Consider the following 11,102-nt stretch of genomic DNA (forward strand, 5'->3'; position numbering starts at 1 on the left):
TCCACCAGTCTTTACGCCCATCAGCAAATTCATCTCAGCATTGCTGATCAACTATATCCCTCTAAAGTGTTTTTAACAATTTTTTGAGGCCGGCGCCGCTGCTCACTAGGCTAATCCTCTACCTAGCGGCGCCGGCACACCAGGTTCTAGTCCTGGTCGGGGCACTGGATTCTATCCCGGTTGCCCCTCTTCCAGGCCAGCTCTCTGCTGTGGCCCGGGAGTGCAGTGGAGGATGGCCCAAGTGCTTGGGCCCTGCACCCACATGGGAGACCAGGAGAAGCACTTGGTTCCTGCCTTTGGATCAGCGCGGTGCGCCAGCCGCAGTGCACCAGCCGCGGCGGCCATTGGAGGGTGAACCAACAGCAAAAAGGAAGACCTTTCTGTCTTTCTCTCTCCCACTGTCCACTCTGCCTGTCAAAAGAAAAAAATTTTTTTCTGAAGGAGTTAAATAAAGTCTTTAACACAAATTCACTTTATGCTTGTACGAGAGCTGTAACCTTATGATTCTGAAAATTACACTTCAGCGTCATGAGTCTCTGGGTGAAGTCCCAGCCCAGCTGGGAGCGTGCCACAAACACAGGCTCTCAGGCCTCACCCACACCTACTGAAGGGACTCTGGGAGCTGGGCCCCGCCCCGACCTTCTGGTGCAGACTCCAGTGGGAGAGGCACTGCCCTAGCACCGCCACCCATCACCACCCACATGCTAACACGAGTTAACTCGGTTAACTCTTGGCCCCTAACACAGCCTGCCTGTGACAGCTGAGGACAGGCCAGCCACCCTGGTCCCTCCTCCCCAGGGACCAGTTCAGCTGTCCCCTCCCTCCCTCCCTCCCTGTCTCTCCCACAGTAAGAGAGTGAACAAGGGTCCTTTGTGAGCCACACAGAACAGGAGTGTCAGGGTTTCCTTGAGCGGGTCATCTAGGGCCTCTCCACTCTTGCTGGTCTGACCCCGTGGGAGTTAAACCCCCTGAGCTTCATAAGTCACGGTCCCAAAGGGCAATGGCCCTGGAGAGAAGGGCCTAGGATAGAGGGGACAAGTGACCTCAGGGCCCAAGCCCCAGTACTGCATCTATTCTCGGCCTCCTGCCGGAACAGAGTGCTCCCTCACTGCTGGCAGGTGCACAATCACAAGCCCTGGTGCACCAGGCTGGGGAGAATACGCTGCCCATTTGTCCTGCGGTCTGACCGGGAGCTCTGCCCGGTTCACAGGAGCCCTCTCTGACTGTGGGCCACCACATAAGCCAGATAATCATCCCCCCCCCTCCCCCGGGGGGGGATCCACCAGAACACAGCTCCCTTTCTCAGCACAACTGATGGGGTAGGAAAGGCACCCTAGCCCCCCAAACAGCAAACCCCACCTCTTCAAAGCCCCCCAGGCCAGCTGGGGCAGCCGCTGCTCATTGCTGTCCCGGGGACACAGCACAAGGGCACTCAGAGCCAGTGGGCAGTGCCCGGGCCAAGGGCACCCTCAGGGAGCAGCAGAGCACAGGGACTAAGACAGCACTTAGCATGGTCTGCGTTCCAATCCTGCTCCTTCCCCCACTGGGCACGGCCGTGAACTTGGGCACCTTGCTCCCCTCTCCTAATCCCATCTCCTGCAGTTGAACAGGGATGATAAAAACACCTTCCTCCAGGTGCTGTCAGGATTAAATGAGCTCACAGTTGATGGTGGTGGCTGTTCATAAAATAGATTCTCTAAAAAGCCCCCTGACAGGGGAGGACAAGTCATGGCCTAGGGATGAGATGGGGTGAGCACAGGGCGGAGCAGTTAAGACACTGCTGGGGCTGGCAATGTGGGGTAGCAGGTAAAGCCGCTGCCCCACTTGGACCCAGTTTATGGTCTGCCTGCTCCCTTGCCGAGCCAGCTCCCTGTTAGTGGTCTGGTAAAACGGCGGAGGATGGCCCAAGCGTTTGTGCCCGTCACCCATGTGGAAGATGCCAATGAAGCTCCTGGCTCCTGGGATCATCCTGGCCCATCTCTGGCCATTGTGGCCATGTGGGAAGTGAAACAGCGATGGACTCTCTCTCTCTCTCTGTAACTCTGACTTTGTGTGTGTGTGTGTGTGTGTGTGTGTGTGTGTGACAGGCAGAGTGGACAGTGAGAGAGAGAGAGACAGAGAGAAAGGTCTTCCTTTTACCGTTGGTTCACCCTCCAATGGCCGCCTCAGCCGGCACACCGCGCTGATCCAAAGCCAGGAGCCAGGTGCTTATCCTGGTCTCCCATGGGGTGCAGGGCCCAAGCACTTGGGCCATCCTCCACTGCACTCCCGGGCCATAGCAGAGAGCTGGCCTGGAAGAGGGGCAACCAGGACAGAATCCAGAGCCCCGACCAGGACTAGAACCCGGTGTGCTGGCGCCGCAAGGCAGAGAATTAGCCCATTGAGCCATGACGCCGGCCATAACTGACTTTCAAAATAAATAAATCTTTAAAAAAAAAAAAGAGAAAAAGATGCTGCTTGGGATCCCGCATTCCATATCAGAGTGCCTGGTTCAAGGCCTGGCTCCACTTCCCATCCAGCTTCCTGCAAATGTGCAACCTGGGAGGCAGCAGGTGCTGGCTCAAGTACTCAGTCCTGACACCCGTGTAGGAGACCTGGAGGCAGTTCTGGACTCCTGGTCCAGCTGGCGCACTGTTACATTTGGGGGGTGAACCAGCAGATGGAAGATCCCTCTCACTTTTTTTATCTCCCCTTTTCAAATAAGATGAAAATAAAGTTTAAAAATAGGCCACTAATAAATAAGTGGGCACTAACCGAGGGCTGGATTCACAGAGGCCAGGCAGGAGAGCAGTGATGAGCAATCACGCACTGGCGACTTTCTGCAGGTGCTGCTTGCTCTGTATGCTGACACGAGCAAGCCGCGGGGTCAGCGGAAGACCAAATTGGAAGATCAAAGGAAATACTCTTTGTTAAGAGAGAAAACCATTTAATAAATGAGTGTTTCCTCCTAACCATCGATATGGCCCAGGACAACCCCTGCAGTGAAGAACTGTGCAGCCCCAAACAGCAATAGTGCCCAAAGCCAAACACAGTCACCGGGCTAGAGCCCATGTCTCCCTCTGTGCACCTTGCACACCTTATTGGAGTATGAGTAGGAGCATTGGCTTGACTCTGCCGGTACTGCAGTCAGCTGGTGGCTTCTTGGCACAGCAGAAGGGGCGGTCATTCGATGGTGACGGCCCAGCAACAACCAATTTGCTTCTGAGCCATTTCCTCATCTGTGAGATGGAAACTACAGTCCCTGCCTGTAGATCCATGGTAAGCTTTACATGAAACACTCTGTGCAGAGCCTCTGGCCAATGGGATGCGACCTAGTGGATGCACCCCCAAGGGCTGTAGCAATCTTGTGCACATCCTGGCATCTTCAGCAGCATCTGAGGCCACGCCACGCTACATGGCAGACACTCCAAAATTGTTGCCGAACTAAAGGGAAGTCTTCCTGGGAGCCAAGGCTCGCAAACAAACCCAGGCCCATCTCAGAGAGGTATAGTCCTGCAAACGGTTCTGATGCACCAGCATCTCAGAACACCCTCTGTTCCTCCTAGCTACAAAGTCTGGGGCCCATCCAGTGAAGGGGGATTCTGAGACTGGCCTTTGATTCCTTCTGGGTCAGCCAGAGCCTTGGTCATGGCTAGAGAGAGCTACTAGAGCCTGGCCATTCCAGGTTGACCAACTCAATCACCATCCACTAGCCAAACACCTGCATCCAGTGCCTGGAGAACAGCGGAAACACTACGCTCCTGACAATAGGACGGGTGGGTGTGATTTGCCTGGAAGCTGGAGGCGCCATCCCTCAGTGCCCCAGGTTCAAGGGAACCTTGCCACGTGCACACCCCCACCTGCCGTCACCCACTGGGACACACAGTGCAGCCACACCTGAAACCTGGCACTGTGAAACTTTCAAGGGCTCAGCTGGTGCTGGCTTCTCCCCTGCTGGAGAACACATCGGAGAAGGCAGACGGCGCCGGGGATGATGGGGGCACTAGGTCCACGTGTGAACCCTCCACCAGCCGGCTGCGTGAGCCTCGGCACGTGCTGTCCTCTCTCTGGGCCTCTGTCTCCCATCTAGAAATGAGGGCTGGTCAAGAAGAGCGACGAGGGTCCTTTCTTCGCCATGTCCGGCTGTGGCTCTGTTCCCAGCGGACCTGCTGGACGCCACACAGCCAAGCCTAATCCACTATAAATCAGGCCGTCGCTGCTCTCCAAGGCCTGGATCTCCTGTTACTGTGTTGGTGGCCCCCAGAGAACGACAGGGGTGAGATCTCTCTGTTAGAGTCCTTTGGAATAGACACAATGAGTGCTGCCCCTGTCCAGCCCCCAGAGGCCAGGCTGAGCCGCCCAGGAAGTATCGAGCAGGGACTCGGATTACCTGTGTGCATCCTGAAGCAACACAGACACTGCCAGCCCACGGGAATCCAAGCCAAGACTAGATCACGCTTATTCGGAGCACACACCATAATTGCTAGGTGTGTAAGAACTAGCTGGTCCAGGTACAACACTGCTCTTAGCTGTTGCCTTCAAATCCTTGAGTAAAAGGAACCCAGGCACACCATCACCTAAAAGGACTCCACTGCAGATCCCTCCACCTGCCTTATCCCCAAATCCCCCGGCCCCCAGCCCCCTAGCACTCTCACAGAACACAGCTGCCTGGATCAGAGCTGTATGGGGGCCTCTTCTGACTCACAAAGCAAGGACGACATCCCAGTCCCCCGTGAGGATGCAGCGCAGAACACTGCTGTCTGTCTGCTGCCCCGAGCTCCTGCCTATGGGGTCGCCACACAGCGCTACAGGGGAAAGAACGTGGAGTTGGGACCCCAACAGTGCCAGCTTAAAGAGTGACAATTCAGGGCCGGCGCTGTGGCATAGCAGGTAAAACCGCTGCCTGCAGTGCCGGCCTCCCACATGGGTGCTGGTTCAAGTCCCAGCTGCTCCACTTCCAATCCAGCTCTCTGCTATGGCCTGGGAAAGCAGTAGAAGATGGCCCAAGTGCTTGGGCCTCTGTACCCACGTGGGAGACCTGGAGGAAGCTCCTGGCTCCTGGCTTCAGATCGGCTCAGCTCCAGCTGTTGCAGCCATTTGGGGAGTGAACCAGCGGATGAAAGACTTCTCTCTCACTCTCTGCCTCTACCTCTCTGTAATTCTGCCTTTCAAATAAATAAATAAACATTTAAAACATCCAAGAGTGATAATCCTTAATGACTTGAGATCTCAGTTGCTCATCTGTAAACTTGTGTCAGCAGCTTGTCCTGGGGATTACACGGAACACTGCAGGTAAAACAGCTGACCTACACCAGGTGCTTTGCAGAAGGTAATTATTATTATAGGGACTCCACTCACTTGATGGAATCATGCAGATCAAGACACGAAATACAGGAACTGTTTGAGAAAGAAGTGATTTCCAGTGGACCCCACAGGGTAGACATCTGGTCTGTCCACTAAGATGCAGGCTAAGATATTACAACCCATACCAAAGCGGCTGGGTTCAATTCCCGTTTCTAGTTCCGGATTCCAGCTTCCTACTGATGTGGATCCTGGGAGGCAGCAGGTGATGGCTCAAGCGGTTGGATTCTTGCCTCCCATGTGGGAAACCTTGATTGAGTTCTCAGCTCCCAGCCTTGGCCAAGCCCAGTTCTGGCCATTGCAGCCATTTGGAGAGTAAATCAGTGGGTGAGATATCTCTCTCTCTCTCTCTTTCTCTCTCCCTCCCTCCCTCCCTCTCAACTGACTTATTTGAAAGGCAGAGTTACAGAGGGAGATATAGAGAAAGAAATCTTCCATCTGATGATTCACTCTCCAGCAGAATGACTGGGGCAAGAAACTAAAATGACTGGAGCAAGGAACTCCATCCAGGTCTTCCACATCGGTGCCAGGGACCCAAGTACTCATGCCGTCTTCTATTGCTTTCCTAAGTGCATTAGCAGGGAGCTGGGTCAGAAGCAGAGCAACTGGGACTTGAACCGGTGCTCCAACTTGGGATGCTGGTGTTGCAAACAGAAAAAGCTCAACCCACGGCACCACTATGTTGGTTCCCTTCTTTCTCTTTAATAAGTAAAAGGTTTAAACTTGTTTAGGGGTTGTCATTGTGGCACAGTGGGTTAAGCTACTGCCTGCAACGCCAGCATCCCATATGAGCACAGGTTCAAGTTCCGGCTGCTCCACTTCCCATTCAGCTCCCTGCTCACGTGCCTGGGAAAGAGCATCCCAAAGCAGTCCTTCTGACACTATATTCAAAGTGAGCTGGATTCCATTAGGGCTCAGCAAGAGTAGGGTTGTTCTCCTCCAAGAATCTTGCATGCAGTTCAGACAGATGCCCCAGCCGGGGAGAGCTCTCCGAGTTTGTCACTGGAGCCCCACAGTGGCAGTCTGGCCCAAGTGCATTCAGGTGTTCGGGCTACCTGAGCGAGTCACTTCCCCTTCACCGTTCACAGCAGAGTTCAGTGGTTGGCAAGCCGGGCTACACATCCACACCGCCTGGGAAGCTCTCGGACACTGTGGGTGCCGCACCCCACCACACACCCATCTCATCCAGAAGTTTGGCTGGGTGGGGCCCCGGCGCCAGGAGCTCCCTGCTGACTCTCTCCTGGGATGCACTCGGCACATTGCTCAGATTCTTCCCAGGTATCCCTGCACGGGGCAGGCACTGGGGATGCAAATGAAGATGCTGATTCCCCCGCTTTCTTATTGATTTCACATCTGTAATATACGAGGAAGAAGAAGGAAAGGAAAGGAGTTGGAAGCCAAGTAAGAATCCTGGAGCAGCAGTCCCCAATGCAACTCTCACCACGACGGAGATGCATCATTGCCTGCACTGTTCATTACAGCAGCCACGGGCCACATGTGACTGCTGAGTCCTGGACACGTGCCTGGTGCAGCCGAGGGACTCGATGTTCAATTTTTCTTATAGACTCCTCTTTAAATTCCACTTTACACACACTTCTTTTTTTCTTTGAAAGGCAGAGTTAGAGAGAAAGGGAGCAAGCGAGTGTCAGAGAGAGAGAGACAGAGAGAGAGAAAGAGGCATCTTCCATCTTCCGGTTCACACCCCAAATGGCAGAAACAGCTAGGGCCAGGCCAGGCTAAAGCCAGGAGGCAGAAACTCCATGTGAAAGGGCCCTAGTGCTTGGACCATCATCTGCTGCCTTCCCAGGTGCTCTGGCGGGGAGCTGGATCCAAAGCAGAGCAGCCGGGACTTGACTCAGCACTCTGGTATGGGATCCCAGCATCACAGCAGCAGCTTACCCTGCTGTGCCATAAAATACCAGCCCCTGGATTTTAAGTTTAACACCAAATTCAAAGTTTCAGGGCCACATATAACTTCAGGCTGTGCTAACAGTGGACAGTGCAGAGTCTGCGTTTTCTAAGCCCACCCAGGCCTAAGCGTCTCCGTGTCCTGTTTTCCTAACAGCACCTTTTCACCTTCAGGGCTTCCTTCCCCAGGGCTTGCGAAGCTGTTCCTCTGGCCTAGAGGTGGCCCCAGCCCAGGCCAAGCCAACCCGACCTCCCTTTCCAGGAACTTGCCCAGAGTTTCAGTGTCACAGAAGAGAACATGAGTCGAGTAGATGGGTGCGATTGTTGATGCCCTAAGACAGTGTGTATCAGTTTCTAGAACATCAGTCTAGGGCGTGATAAGAACAGGAACGCACAACCTGAGCTAGGCACCTTTGTCATCATCCCCGTCACCAGTCACTGGGAGCCAGCAGTTCTGACACGCCAGCGACTGGGCGAGGTGCACACCCGGCCTCACCTCCCCGGTGCAGCGTTTCTTCACTGAAACTTCTCCCAGACTTTTTCTGAACACGGCAAAAGAGATAGTGGCTACAAAAGCTTTGAGCCAAATAGAGAGGTACCCAAGTGCCTGTCGGAGCAGCTGTTCCCAGGGCCCAGGCATGCGTGAGTCAGGGGAGGGTTTGGTGAGAAGGACCCAGGCCTAGGCCCATGTCACACGCTGTGCGACCTCAGCCCCACGCTCCTCCTCTTGGGGCTCTGGCCAAGAGGAGATTAAGTTAGACACAGCCCTTAGCAGCCCCACCATGGTCTGCTCTGGGTATGTGCCCTCTCACCTAACACACATTCCCTCCTATGTGCATACACACATTCTAGAAAATTCTCTAGCCTAGGTCATGCCGGTCGGGTTCCCGACTCACCTCTTCTCCACTTCCCCACCTGCCCGGGAAGTCGCTCTGAGCCTGCGGTCCCACAGATTCCTGTCCTAACCCTTTGACGGGGCACCTGCAGGGGACCAGGTCTAACCATCTCCTCAGCAAACAGACCCCAAGACCCACTAGGGAAACTGCAGCCCCGTTCTCCACTATGACTTCTCTGGTAGCTGGCACACAAGCAGGTGCTCAGTATGGGAGGGTCTCAGCGAATACCTTAAGTCTAGTTCACTAGCTGGCATTTCAGGAAATCCACGAGTCAGGCCAAAATTCACTGGTTCAAAACAGTGAGGGTCACTGAGTCTCTCTCCGTCTCTGTGGGAGAGAAGTTCAGACAGTGCACAGCGAGGTGGGCGTGTCTGTGCCCCCTGCATGTCGGATTCACGGGGCAGGTGCTGGAACCATCTGAAGCCTTGAATCCCCACCTATCAGGTGCTCGGTTCTGGCTGTCGCCTGACAGCCTACAGGGTGATGCCAGCAGAACACCCTGTCACAGCTGAGAAAGAGAGGGCGCTGTCGCCTTGATGTTACCGTAGGAGCCACACAGCCTCCACATCCGACCCATGAGGGATCACCAAGTCCAGCCCACGTCCAAGGGGAGGGAATTACTCCCTCCTTGGACAGAATTTGCCAGCATATTTTAAAACCACCAGAAGCACGTGGCTAACACAAAAGACAAAGTGTATGGTGAGACCCCGGTGTCTGGATTCTGGCTCCGCTCCACACTCGCTGTGAGAGCCTGGGGGCTGCTCTCAGACTCGCTGCCCTTTTATACGGTGAGTAGGTTTCATTGTGGAGACCCAGTGGCTTTCTCTCTTTTAACTTTATTTTTCAGGATTTATTATTTGAAAGGGAGTTAGAGAGAGAGAGAGAGAGGTATCGTCCATCCGCTGGTTCACTCCCCAGAGCCAGAAACGGGTCAGGAAGAAGCCATAAACCTGGAACTCCACCGAGTGGGTTGCAGGGGCCCATCTTCTGCTGCTTTCTCAGGCACATTAGCAGGGAGCCTGATCGGAAGTGGAGCAGCCGGGACTCCTGGCGCTCCTATGGGATGCGGGTGTCCCAGGTGACAGCTTGACCCTCCGTCCACAGCGCCGGGCCCTAGACCTCAATGGCTCTCCCGGGCCTGTTTCCTTCTCACCTTAGTGAGTTTGAGAGGACCCACACTTAAGTTACTTCCTTGCAGCCCTGGGATCTCGCCATCCCGGATCCCCCATGGCTTCTGACCCTGGCTGCTGGTGCTCAGAGACCCCAGGAAGCTCAGATCCCAGAGACAACCCCACAGATGGGGAGCCCCTGAGGACCTGGGGGTTCTCTGAGGTCTTCTCCGCCCCAGCCTTGGCACACACACCTCGGCTTGTCAAGAAATGCAGTGAGCGGGGCAGCGCTGGGGCCCAGTGGGTTAAGCCGCCACCTGGGAAGGCAGCATCCTAAGTCAGAGTGCTGGTTCCAGCCCCAGTTGCTGATCTGCTGATGCGCCTGGGAGACAGCGGACGATGGCCCCAAGATCTAGGGTCTCTGCTGTCCCCCTGGGAGACCTGCAGGAAGTTCCAGCTCCTGACTAGGGCTTGGCCCAGCCCCAGGCATTGTGGTCATCTGAGGAGTGCAAAAATGCATGGAAAATCAATCCTTCTCCTTCCCTCCTCCCACAATATGTGTATATGAGATTCTGTCTTTCAAATAAATCTGTAAAAGTAAGGGGAGGGGCTGGCATTATGGCGTAGCAGGAAAAGCCTCCATCTACAGTGCCGGCATCCCATAAGGACACCGGTTCAAGATCTGGTGCTCCACTTAAGATCCAGCTCTCTGCTGTGGCCTGGGAAAGCAGCAGAAGATGGCCCAAGGCCTTGGGCCCCTGCACCTACATGGGAGACCCGAAGAAGCTCCTGGCTCGTGGCTTCAGATAAGCTCAGCTCCAACCATTATGTCCATCTAGGGAGTGAACCAGCGGATGGAAGACCTCTCTCTCTCTCTCTCTCTTTCTCCTTTCTTCTGCCTCTCTGTAACTCTGCCTTTCAAATTAATTAATTATTTTTAAAAATAAAAGTAAGGGGAAACAAGCAAAGCAAAGCAAACCGTGTAGGCAAGCCTAAGGACCCGGAACCTGCCCGCTGCGGCCCAAGAATCCGCATGTCCCATGCACCGTCATTGGCAGCAGCTGCGGGCAGGACAGAGGGGAGGAAACAGAGCACACACCAGGCTCCGCGCATCTAATTAAGTCCTTGGCTTCTGCCGGTTTGTGTTGCCACGAGTGGAACGGGCAGCTTTGTGGAGTGAGTGGGGAGAGAGAACAAGCTGAGTTTCTGAAGCCCAGGGACCACACAATGGCAGGCGACCCTCCCCTCCTCCAGGCCCTGCTGACGCCCCACCTCCCCTCCCACTCCCAAGTTGCAGCCCTGCAGCCCTACAGCCCAACCCCGACCCCAGAGAGCCGCAGCCCTCCCTCCCCGTCCAGGGAGGCAACTCCAAGCACCCAACTCCCACCCGTGCTACTCCTCCGGGCTTTCGGTTCCAGAAGCAGACACCGCCAACCTCACTAACTCTAGACATCCTCTCTTAAGGAACACGTGCGGGCTGGGGGGCACTCTGCGCTCACCCAGTGCGACCACTACTGCGGGCACATGGGGACCCGGAGGCCTTCAGAAGGAAGCGATCTGTTGAGCCTCTCACAGCAAAAGCCGGGTCTTCCGGACCAGTGTTCTCACTTCCACCCTAGCTGAGGGCCCCCGCGAGGGACCCCCCTCAGGGAAATTCCTGACCGCGATAATTCCTTCCGTGCCGGGAATCTCCCTGGAGTTTGCGCTCTGTCCTGTCCGGGCAATCGAAAACTCCTTCTGCGACGCCACACCGACCCCGCCGCGCCCCAAAACGGAGGTGAGCAGGGAGCCAAAGCCCCCCGCATCCCGGAGATAACTTAGGGAGGCGAGAGGGCGGCGGGTGCCGGAG

The sequence above is a fragment of the Oryctolagus cuniculus genome, chromosome 20 (assembly GCF_964237555.1).
Source record: "Oryctolagus cuniculus chromosome 20, mOryCun1.1, whole genome shotgun sequence".
Classification (NCBI taxonomy): Eukaryota; Metazoa; Chordata; class Mammalia; order Lagomorpha; family Leporidae; genus Oryctolagus; species Oryctolagus cuniculus.